This window comes from Strix uralensis, chromosome 16, assembly GCF_047716275.1.
Source record: "Strix uralensis isolate ZFMK-TIS-50842 chromosome 16, bStrUra1, whole genome shotgun sequence".
NCBI classification, from domain to species: Eukaryota; Metazoa; Chordata; class Aves; order Strigiformes; family Strigidae; genus Strix; species Strix uralensis.
Genome location: NC_133987.1, coordinates 9699189 through 9710000, shown reverse-complemented (window position 1 = coordinate 9710000; position 10812 = coordinate 9699189). Strand labels below are relative to the sequence as shown.

The window sequence follows — 10812 nt, the reverse complement described above, 5'->3', positions numbered from 1 at the left end:
ATTTCTAAATCCTATTTGGATACTTTCAATAACTATCAATAATCTCATCTACTCAACAGCCTCCTGCCTCTCAGCTTTATCTGAAAGTTTACAGCATTTCAGGAGAATTTCATAATAAAAAACCCAGCGACGTAGGAAAGCGGTACCTGTCATTCATGTTCGGATTAAAAAAAAATATTAATATGAGAAAAAAGCCCATTGAAAGGTTTGCCGTTTAAGTGCCAGACTAGATGCAAGGGATAGATTGGTTTTGTATTTAAAATCTCACCTGAAGGTTATTTTTATCTATCTAAACAAATTATCCCTGTCTGTTTGTGCAGTAATTACATCAATGAATATTATGAATAAGGTATGCTCCAGCCAAATATTAATTAAAGGTTCAACACACCTCTCTCCCCTTTCTGCTGGGCTCTCTTCAGACCCACGAATTAATGCCAGGTCCTTTTTAATCCCTCACTTATTACAACTTTCTGTTAATTTTATACTGTTTAATATCATTCCAGGGGCTAATTTATTTTGTTTATGCGCGGGGTATCTTTGTAATTGTTACCAGACACCTTCCTGGCCGGAGCACCAGCTCTCCCGGACCCCGGTGCTTTCACTAATCGCTGCTAATTTTCTTCATTAACTTCATTTATTCTTTCCACGCGTTTTTGCGGGGTGAGGTGGGGAAAGGCCCGGGTGGGGATCGTGTTCTGTGATTTCTCCCTTAAAGCTCAATGCATGGGGCAAAGGGGGTGGGGGAGGTACCTCCTCTCCGAGCCCCCCAACTTGGGGCTAAACCGGTGGGGCTGCGCGCCCGCTCCGCGGGGCCCAGGAGGCAAAATTACACCAACTCGGGTGCTAAAAGCGATCAGCAGCGGGCTGAAAAACACAACCCTCTCTTGGGACTTTGCACAAGGCGGCTCCCCCACCCCTTTTCCTCCTCTTCTCCCTTTTTTTTTTTTTTTTTTTTAGCTCTTGCCTAACTCCCTGGACCCAGCCCTGATTTCATTCTGGTTATTAGACAGCTACCAGTGACTGTCTGCACTCCGCGTCTTTCCTGCTAATTATCACCTTATGAAAAGTGTTTCATTAAGAAACTCTGCTTTTGATTAATTATCGACAGAATGCTGACCAGAAAGAAATGAAATTAGTCGCTGACCCCGTCTGAGTAACACTGAAAATTCATCACCTATCCTTTTAATATTGAAACGCACCGTAGAATTTTAATAGAAAATATTGTTTTTTCCAAACCTTTCAGTCTTTATTAATGCCCCTGGGCAAGAAATGATATTGCTGGCAATATAGCAGCCTTTGTTCATTTTATATTTATTAAACATAATGCACTTCATTTTCAAATATTTTACTGTTTCTTTTTAATTTCGCTCACTGTAAGTACAGAATAAACCCTTTTTAAACATTTAAGATGCTGGGGGGGGGGTCCTCCGCCCTCCCCAGGAGGCCGTATGCCATAGAGGCAGGGCCGCCGAGCCCATGGGAAGAGAAGGGGCTGTGATTTCAGCTGGCAGCCCCCGGCCCCTGCGGACCCTCGGGCTGTCCCTGCGGGGCCCGGAGGAGGAGAAGGGGGGGACGGGGCAGCCCAGATCCTTGGGCACCAGGGGCTGAGCCACGTCGGGGCGGGGGGGGGATGCTTTCAGCTAGTCCGGGGGACCCCTCCGCCGTGTCTGCGCTCCCTCCCTGCCCCACATCCCCCCCCCTTCCCCGGGGTCACCTCGACAGCAGGGGCAGGGCCGTCACCCCGCGGCTTCGCGCACGGAGGAGCTCGGCCTCGGAGTGGGGGGTGTCGGAAGGTGCGGGCTCCCCTCCCGCGGGACCCCCGGGCCTCTCCCAGCAGCTGCCGTCCCACCCGGGCCGGCGGCCGGGGCCGCCCTCCCGCCTGTCCCCCTTTCCCAAGGAATCCGAGACCTGCGGTTAATGAGACGTGAAGTGTGAAAAACTTCCTGAGCGGGGCGGCCCTAACGACGTTCCCAGATGTGCGGCGGGGAAGGGGAGGCCCTGGCCGCCGGCCTCCCCCGGGAACGGTCACCCCAGCCCGGACGGGCCGGGGCGCCCCAGGGGGGCCGGGACCCGGCATCCCGCGGGACTCCCGGGCGGCTCCTCCTGTGGCCCTGCACGGGGGAGAGGATCCCCGCTCCCTGTGCACACCCCCCAGTTTCCCTGTGCGCACCCCCGGGGCTCCTGTGCACCCCCTTTGCTCACCCCCGGGACTTCCGAGCGCATCCCCCGGCTCCCCGGTGCGCATCCCCGGAGCGCTCCACCGTGACCCCTCAAACCGGGAGGGGAACCTCGGTCACTGTCGTCCTGACCTGAGCCGCAGAAGTTGCTCCAGAGGGGTCGGCTCCAGGGGATACCCGCCTCGGGGTGCGGGGGGTCCCCGGCCCACGGGCTGACTGCTCTCCCCTTCACTTTCCCCCCTCCCTCAGCAGCGAACACCCCTCCGTCAGCCCCCCTTCAAGCGAGCGACCGCACTCTTTCCCCTCGCATTTCTTCCCCCCAAAATGCAGCGCCACACGCGCAGCCCTATAGATGCTCGGGCAAATAAATAAATAAACGCCAGCCTCCTATTTTTATGAGCCATTTAACTCCAAAATAGACCTCCAGTATCTAGTCCCCGCGCTGGATTTCCATATCCAGTCACTCAGCCCTGCTTATCTTCATGTATGGCTGCCTCATGTTTAACACACAATTACATTTTCTCCCTCCAATTCCATTACAAATGGAATCGGGGAGGCATTGTTTGAAGAAATGTACTGCTTCAGTTCTAGTTATGTCGTACAATGCACGGAACAGTGGAAAAAATCTAGACACCAAAGAGTCAACACACACGCACAGACACAGACAGACGGAGCCCGGCTCGGAGCGGAGCCCGCACCCTTATTTACTGCAAACAAACTGCTGCCCTGCGGTGGGGCCGGCCGGGGAAAGGGGACCCGGGCAGAGATAACCAAGCGATGGGAAGTTAATTAATTGCATTAAACTATTGACTAACTACCTAGCTCGATCGTAATTCATTTAGAGAATATTAAAATCTGAGGAACAATAATAAAATTGATGCCGATTCCCAGCGGAAGGAGATGGCCAGCAAATTGGATACTTTTCTTAATCTGGCGTAAATAATAACATGTCTGTTCCCACTCCCTCTCAGGCCAATTCCCCTATCATTTATTCCAGGCTCAGAAGCCTGCTTCCATAATTGATATCAGTTACTCAATGAGTGCTTCTTGCATTTGTTCTCGTTATCCATTATAATTACAAAGTTCAGCCCGGGCGGCCTGGAGGGGGCCGACCCGGCCCGGGCGGTGCGGCCGGGAGCCCCGGGGGGGGATGCCGAGCCCCGGCCCCTCCCGGGGACACGATCCGGGAGGGGGTGGTGGGGGGAAGGACAGGACAGGACCGTGGCATTGCGCTGCCGGGGGAGAGGCTCCGGGAAGCAGCTCGGAGGAGTGGTTATGGGGCTGAGGATGTGGGGGGCTCCGGGGTGTCTCGCCTCGCCCCCCCCAGGCCCGGCTCCCCGCCGCTCCGCTTCCTCCGGCCGAGCCCCCGCGCCTGGCTCCGCTCGGCGCAGATATTACTATTTCGTTATTTATTCACTTATTTATTCATTTATAAAGTGTTTACTTAGCTCGGTGCAGATGTAACATCTCATTTACAGGTTGGCCCCGGGGCAGAGAAACAATTGGCAACAGAGGAGAGAAAAAAAAAAAAAGGAAAAAAAAAAAAAAAAAGAACTCGGGAGAATAAAGAGGGAGAGAGGAGGGAAGGGGAGCTGCCGTCTGCGGCTGAGGAGCCAGCCCGGCTCCCCCCGGCCCCGCGCTGGGGCGGGGACCGTCGGGGCAGCGCTCCCTCGGGGAAACTGAGGCAGGGGCTGCTTGGGGGTGCGAGGGGTGGCTGTGCCTCCCGGCAGGGCGCAGGGTGTCGGCGGGGGGAAGCCGTGACATCGCTGCCGGCGCCCGTCGAGGATGAGGATGGTCCCCCCCGGGAGGAGCAGCACCACAGCCCCTGCCTTCCTCCCTGTGGCGCGCACGGCCTTGCGGCCTGGGCACCGGCGGAGCGCACGGACGTTGGTTTTCTAGCGGCTTTTGGGGAGAAATTAATGCTCTCGAGGCAGCGGCGGGGGGGGGGTGGGGGGTGGGGGGGGGGGGGGGTGGGAACCACAACGTACCGGAGGCGGGGATCGAACCCTCCACCCCCGGAGGGTCCGTGCCCCCCGGGCGGGGCCCCTGGCAGCCCCGCGCATCCCTTCACACGGGCGCTGACGGGCGGCAGCTGCTGATTGTTTAAACGAGGAGGCAGTTGCTTAGCAACCCATAGGAGGCTCATTACCGAAGCCACAGTGATTAACAAAAAAGGGTATGAAAGTAAAATGGATTAATTATTTAATTAACTAATTGATGATCAACTTCTTTTTAATTATTCACTTAATTAAAGAAGTGTAACTACAACACTGCCCTTATCAAGTGTGTTGATATACTGACAAGATTTCAAAGACAAAAAGAAAAAGAAGAAGGGAAAAAAAAAAAATCTTCCCTGCTACGGGCACCGCAGATCTGAACACAACATCTCGGGACTCGCTGCCCTGGAGTTCAGACGCAACCCCGAAACTTTCCCGTAAGGGGCTGGGGCGAGAGCCTCCCTCACAGAAGGCGCAGCGCCATCGCTACGAGTTATATCTGTTTCCTGCTGCCACGCTGCAGAGCATAAATTCAGCCGGGCTGTGCTCTAAGGAAGAGTTATGGAGGCCTTGCTGCCTCTTAAATCCGGGTTGATCTTTTCCTCTTAACTAGACGATGGTTCAGCTGCATCTGGTCAGACCCAGCGAGAGAGTTATGGATGGCTGCAAACTTCTCTGTGCCTTTTTCCCAGGCCAAAGGGTTTGGCTAGGTCTGGAGTGAAGGATCCTTCCTAGGGGTGACGGAAGTACCCAAAGGGACTGGGGACATCCCAGCCTGGCATCTGTGGTCAGAGGAGAGGGGTGAGCATCAGGGTGTCGGAGCAACCCTGGTGCTTGTGCCTGTGACGGGTGAGAGCCCTGGCTTTCCCAGGCAGTATTTTCCCAGCAGCAGGGACCATGGGGCAGGAGTGGGGGGGAATCCTGCCCAGGGCAGCCCTGGCACCCCATGGAGCTCCCTGCCTGCTCAGGGACCCCTTTTCCCAAGTTGTGCTCGGAGTCAGCAATAACATGTAAGTGATTTTGCTTTCCGAAGGATTTGTCATCTTCTCCGCTCTGCCCAGCAAGTGTCTGGCTCTCCCTGTATTGCACTAATTTTGTTTCTGCTTTTTTCGAAGTAAACAGTGTGGCTTGTCGAAAACGTTCACCTCTCTTGATTAATTTACCCCTAATGACAAAGATGGTTCTGCAATCAGCAGGTAAATGCGGGGAGTGAAATCTGCCTGTTTTTCCCTGTTAGCATGGCTGATGAGGGAGAGGGGGCTGGTGCCGAGCCGAGGGGAGGACGGTGCTGCAGGGACTCAATCGATTCTATTTACCCATCCAAGGTGTGATTGGATTTATTGTCAGTGTGAAGAAGACAAACTGATCACTTCTGCTCGGTGCAGTATTGGCAGGTCCAAGATCTGCTGAAGGAAGGGAAACTTGGAAGAGTTCGGCTTGGGTTTTTAACCCTCTTCTGAAACGTTCCTCCTCTGAACACAGGGGCCCTGGCACTCATCCAAAGAAAACTCTTTCCCCACGGTCACCCACAGGTGATAAAGGCGTTGTCACTCCATGCTAGGAAGGGGGGCTGGAGGTAGTAGGGCACGGCGGGGCGGTACGACCGTGGGGAGCCCTGGGAGTCTCAGCAATGCAAACCAGGAGAGCTCTGTGATCACAAGGATGGGGCCACAGCACCTTCATGATGGCATCAGGCTGGGTGCTGAGGTGGTTTCCCCAGAAGGCACTGGGAAGTCACTGGAGATGTTGGAAGGTAGAAATAAGGAGGAAAAGAGGTCTCCTATCCTCATCAAAGCAGAAAAAGCTCCCTGTGCCAGGCAGGCAGGCAGAAAGGCAGGCAGGTCTGTTTGAGATGAGACAATATAAGGATGGACAAGGGGTCTAACTTCTCCCTCACCAGTTCTCTGTGCTTCCATCAGGTTTTTAAAAACATAAACCAAACCTTCTCCTCCATTTAAATCGTGTACCTAATCCCCTAACTCTCTTAATTAAGCAGAGGGAAGTTTAAATTGTTCTGAGCATCTTTGGGGGGATTATATATTTCAATCATCATTATGGTATGGCTATTTGTGATACCACAAGATAGATAGGTATATCCATTGTATAATCAGGCATACAAATTATAATCCCCCCAAAGACATTTAATAACAATTTAAAATACTGACTGCTGGACGTAGGGCATTGGCAGATTAGAAATTAATGTGAACGGGGGTTTCGTTCAAGGACTCCGGATGCTTTATGGTAGGAGCCTCTGTCCTGCAGTTCTCTCTCCTGCCATTAGGACCAGCACCGGTGAAGAGGAAGGGGCTCCCATCCCTGGGGTCCCTTCCACACGGCAGCATCTTGCGTGGATGCATTGCCCTGTCTGCAGACGGACAGGGTGAGCTGGACGTGCTGAGTCCCAGGAGCGTCTCCATCCTCCTGAACAGTTTCCATCCCTTGGGATGTCGTGAAGGTCTCATTACCTCCACTGGAAGCTGTGGATGCACATCCGAGGGCACGATATGGTCTGATGCTGTCTAATTTTCTTGGAGCTGTACACGGGGGTCCCCACTGACATTAGAGGGAGCTGCTGAAGCATATCGAGAGAAGAAGAGGTGCTGTGAGCGCTTGCTCTTGCAGCAAAACTGCTCAGGGGTGTCTCTGTAACTGTGAAATCAGGCCTTTTGAAAGCATGGATTATTGAGTGAGTAGATCTAGCCAGCTCCTTTAGGGCCCTTAGTCCTCGTATGCACTTGGTTATTTTACACTGAAAACATACAGGGGAGATTATATCATTTTTAGGGTAGGGGGGAGAAGAAGGAGCAATTTTTCTGTTTCTTAGGAGTAAGTGAAAATAACTGCTCGCAACCTACTAAAACAAAAAGAGACATGTCTAAGAAATAAAACCACATTCTGACTTGACAGCAACAGCATTGCAGGTTAAATTCTAACAGTGAATTTTTGTAGGCTGGGTTTGGATGGCAAAGGACTTAAACCCTTATGCCTTAAGTGGAAGTCAGGACACAAAAATCTTTAAATCTATGCCAGGGAAATGTTATGAGTCCAAATAAATGGTCTTGGCAGGCATCATCCTTCGCAGAAAGGCCGGTGCAGCTGAAAAACTGATTTCTTGTTCTGCTTTTAAACAACAACATGGAGATCATGTTTTCCGCATCATCAAAGAAGCAGAAACATTATTGTTATTTGCCTTGTGCCTTTAGTATAGACAGCAAATGCTGTGTGATAGCTGAGGAACCTCTCTTCCTCATTGTATGAGGGGGTGCAGGGCTTCCACCCCCCAGTTGCAACAGGGAGAACCCGGAGAATTTGGGTCTAAGTCAGAACACCTGAAGGTGGCAAAGGGAGCTGGGTGTGGGAAGGGCTGATAGCTTTGCTTGTTAGCAGCAGTACAGAAAACTTACATTCTTGTTCGATAATACTACAGTCAAGCAGAAAACAGCTAAACAGTTGTCTAACACAGCAAGGGATCTCGCTCACAATGAACGTTGCAGGAGAAATCGTTCCCTCAATGCGTCCCCAGTTCCTTATCTAGCTTTCAGAGTTGCAGTTTTTACAAGGTTTTGGTATGGTTTTTCTAACACCTTATTGCAGCGTGAGCCCCTCACCAGCTCCCGGTAGCCTCGTGCTGTTGGCTCCTAAATGCCCTTGACAGGGCAGATGCCCCTGGGGCTCCGGCTGATGGTAGGGCTGGGAGGCTGCTCTGTGTGGTCCTCAGCCCCGGAACGTGGGCTGCCACTGAGGGTTGAAGATGATTCAGTCCTGGGAAATGCTAAAAACAGCAAATAAAGGAGATGATGGCTAAACACACCCCTGGGGTGAATTCAGCAGGCACCTGCAGGTGGGGATTGATAATCTTTATCCAACGTGGCAGTTCAGAGTGTTTTTATAGGGGGTCACCCAGGCTTGGCTTTAATGGGAGGGAAAGGGCCCAGGCTCAGGCTCTTTATTGGGAAGGGAGACCAAATCCAGTCCCTACAGTCGTCCCAAGGATCCCACATTTGTCCTCTCCTTCATGATGATGACTGTGAGCCTGGTCTTTATTTTTCTGGAGGAGGACCTCATGCCAGATCTTTCTGTGAGCAGGATGTTGTGTTTGCCCTGGCGTTAGAGAAATTGCTGTTTTACAGCGCTCCTTGCCCTCAGAGAGAAAACGCCAGGAGTGGAAAAAACCAGGTCAGTGCTTACAAGGGATCAAACGCCCCAGTGATGGGCATGTTACATGCTGACCTTGCCCGCTTGGGAACAATTTGGGGCTTGTTGGTGTCAGCTAAGCTGGCTCAGACGCTGGGTCTCCACTGCAGCCGTGCCCTCTCGCTCTCTGGCTTTAAATCACCTTCAGCTTTCCTATTTCTGCGGGCTCATCTTCCCGCCTTAGGAACCTCTACATCAAAGCTGTGCCAGGGAAAATACACCGCTAACTTCTTTAAATGATCCTAGGCGTTGTGATTACAGGATCCTGCAACTACTTTTCCAGAGCTCGTGAACTTCTTGAAAAATCTCCAGGGAGTTTGTCTCTGGGGGAACTTTATATTTTCTTGCTGATTTTTAAAAGTCTGCTGTTAACACCGCGTGAGAGATTTTTTTTTTAAGCACCAAACTCTTGGTGGATGCTGGGTTTGTAGGAGCTGTAAATGTAAATTGTTTTTCCTCTGGCCACTTGTGTTTTATTTGAAACGTACAAAATCTGAGTGTGTAGTTCCTGAGAGCTGGCCTAGAGAACAGCAGCACTCCCAAGTAGTTTGTCTCCTATCAAATGGCATTAATAATTTAGTCTCTAATTAAAAGTGAGGTCAAACAATGAAAAATGACTGAGCTAAATGGTTACGCTGTGATGTATTAAAGTGACTGGTGGGTTTTAATGGATGGAAGGAGCATTGTTGTTTGTTTATGTACAAAACACTTTCAGTCAAAGGCTGTAGGAGTCCCAAGGAAATGTATTTAACTAAAATCTTTTACAGGTTGCTGAGTCAATCCTTGAACAGACAATTTTTACACACCTTTTATTTCCTTCAGACTGCTCAGCTACCTGTAAAACAGTTTCTCTTAATGACAAGGAGTGAAAAAAAAACCCGCTTTGATGCCTCTCAGGCTTGTTCATCAGTTAATGTTAACACTCAGAGATATCTAAGGGGGTCTGAGACATCATGGGAAAGGTATTTTGAAGGGAGTTTGGTTTATGTTCTGGAGGATGCTCTGGGTGTCTGTTCCCAGCATGCTTGGTGGCTGCTACCACCCTGAGAGATGTTGGGAAGCGCCTGTCGTTAGTGTGATTACTTTATTTGTCAGCAGCCTTTGCCCAGAAGCTAACCCTGTACTGAACACCACAGCGCTGCCCCAGCAGCTGAATTCCTAAAGAAAAATGGGAAAGAGAGCAAGATTGCAGCCCTTGATGTGCAGGGAGGGAACCCAAGAGAAGGAGGACTCTGACTCTTGTGGGAATGAGGTACGGGCAAGTAAGCCGGGATGTTGGACCCTCTGTCATGGCTCTTGCCAAAACCAGGGTGTCCAGAGTCTCCAGCAGGGGCCTCACCCAGCAGAGCAGCCTTCCCACCACACCAGTGGGCTGAACTTGGTGCTGCACTGTTCAAGGCAGATTGTGTCACATCGTGTTAGTGGGACAGACCTGACTTCATGGAAATGGGGGAAAGCGTATCATGAACGTATCCTTTAGTAGGTTCTCTGTGTCATTTAGGTGGAAGACTTGTATTTCCGACCCCTAAGCCAAGTCACTAAGGTCCTTGGATGGCAGGACCATAGCAACGTATGTGATTGTATGTCTGGGATGCTCCACTGAGGACCTGGGCTTCCATTTGCAGGGCTCCAGTGTTAAGGCATTGGCTCTCATATAGACCCACTCTTATGATTATACAGGCGCCTTTACGGGAGGCTTAAGTAGATGGTGACAATTTATCTTGATTATGATAGGCAAAACCAGGACCTTCCATCACAGACCTGGACCCAGAGGTGCTATGTGCTGTCAAGCACAACAGGAGAAAAGCTTCTGCTCATCGAGGTTATAACTGGAAGTAGGAATAAGTACAGACCCAGGAAGCCCACATTTCTTTATACTTCTCTATGCAACCAAAAAAAAGAAAATAGAAGTCCCTACTCCTAAATATTTAGCCTTTATTTATTTACATTTTTAGCTGGCAATCTTTATATAGAAAAGACACCAAGTTGGAGTTTTGCACCTATTTCGTTTAACACCACTTAACTCCTGGCACTGGCCCAATATGTCTCCATTAAGTGGAGACTTTGCAAAAATTGTCCCAATTAAGCAGCAGCATTGCGATTTGCTGTTGTTAGGCTAAACTGGTTCCCTGGGAGATGTCCTAATGAGGTATCCATCTTGATTAAGTGCAGACCCGTGAAGTGCTTCCCAATTAAAGGATAGAGTATGCATGTATATTATCCAAAATTTTTTTTAAAAAAGTAATTTCTGGTATCTCCTCTGGGGGTCAATCCCCTATGGACAATGGCAGTGCTTGCTCTGACATGGGAGGATGCTGACCGGACCCATCACAAGTGGTCATGGACAGCCAGCACCAGCTTTTGTATCTAGGTGTCCACATCCAGAGTAACTGAAGAGGAAGGTCCAGTGGGTGAGAGCCCAGCCAGATGCAGGTGTCATTCCT

The 10812-nt window shown here is 50.7% G+C and overlaps 1 long non-coding RNA gene across 1 annotated transcript in view; it reads right to left on the bottom strand.

Annotated features, from left to right (window-relative positions):
* LOC141950910 (uncharacterized) overlaps positions 1-1871 on the bottom strand; it is a 3095-nt gene extending 1224 nt beyond the window's left edge. Inside the window, exon 1 of the long non-coding RNA XR_012631200.1 lies at positions 1715-1871. This is a non-coding gene — a long non-coding RNA (uncharacterized LOC141950910). The remainder of the gene's footprint in view (positions 1-1714) is intronic.
* Positions 1872-10812: the final 8941 nt, after the last annotated feature.